The sequence below is a fragment of the Penaeus monodon genome, chromosome 21 (genome assembly GCF_015228065.2).
Source record: "Penaeus monodon isolate SGIC_2016 chromosome 21, NSTDA_Pmon_1, whole genome shotgun sequence".
Lineage (NCBI taxonomy): Eukaryota > Metazoa > Arthropoda > Malacostraca > Decapoda > Penaeidae > Penaeus > Penaeus monodon.
In genome coordinates this window covers 24676798-24677440 of record NC_051406.1, presented here as the reverse complement: position 1 = coordinate 24677440, position 643 = coordinate 24676798, and the positions used below count along the sequence as shown (strand labels likewise).

The window sequence follows — 643 nt, the reverse complement described above, 5'->3', positions numbered from 1 at the left end:
AAAGAGAGGATAAACAAAGGAAAAGGACCGAAATAAGTCTTACTAGGGCCGGCAGAAAATGAAGGTGACAAATGGAGGAGGAAAGACCTAGATGACGAGGAAAGGAAAAGACAGGCGTGGCAGGAGGGGGAAACGAAGAAAAGGCCAACGGGGGCGGGCGGTGGGCGGCTCGAGGGGGAAACGCACATGGCGGACGGACGCCTGATGGACACGGACAGACAAGTGTGACGGGCGACCGGAAGGCCTATTATGCCGAGTGTATGTGTGTGGGAGATGGGTGGGGGGGGGGGTCGGGAGGGGAAGCGAGGAGAAGAGAGGAGGAGAAATGAGGAGAGAAGACGGGAAAAGGGGTGAGGAAAAGGGGAAAGAAAGCTAGAAGGATGAGGTGGAGGAAGGAGGGAAGAGCAAGAGGAAGAAGAAGAGGAAGAAGGAGAAGGGGAAGGGTAGGTGGGAGGAGGAGGGGGGAGGGGGGCGAAGAGGGAGAGGGGAGGGCAAGGTGGGCGGTGGAAGGGGGTGCAGCAGAATGACGGGCGAGGCAAAAGCGACTGAGAGATCGATCTCTTGTCTGGGTCATTGTTGTCGATGAGTGATATGACAGCAGCGTCGGGGGGGGGGGTCGATAGGGGAAGCAGGAAGGAAAGGA

At 57.7% G+C, this 643-nt stretch overlaps 1 protein-coding gene across 10 annotated transcripts in view; it reads right to left on the bottom strand.

Annotated features, from left to right (window-relative positions):
- Window positions 1-643, bottom strand: part of LOC119586377 (endophilin-A-like) — a 42420-nt gene that overhangs the window by 30985 nt on the left and 10792 nt on the right. The gene's annotated exons all lie outside the window — the stretch shown is intronic.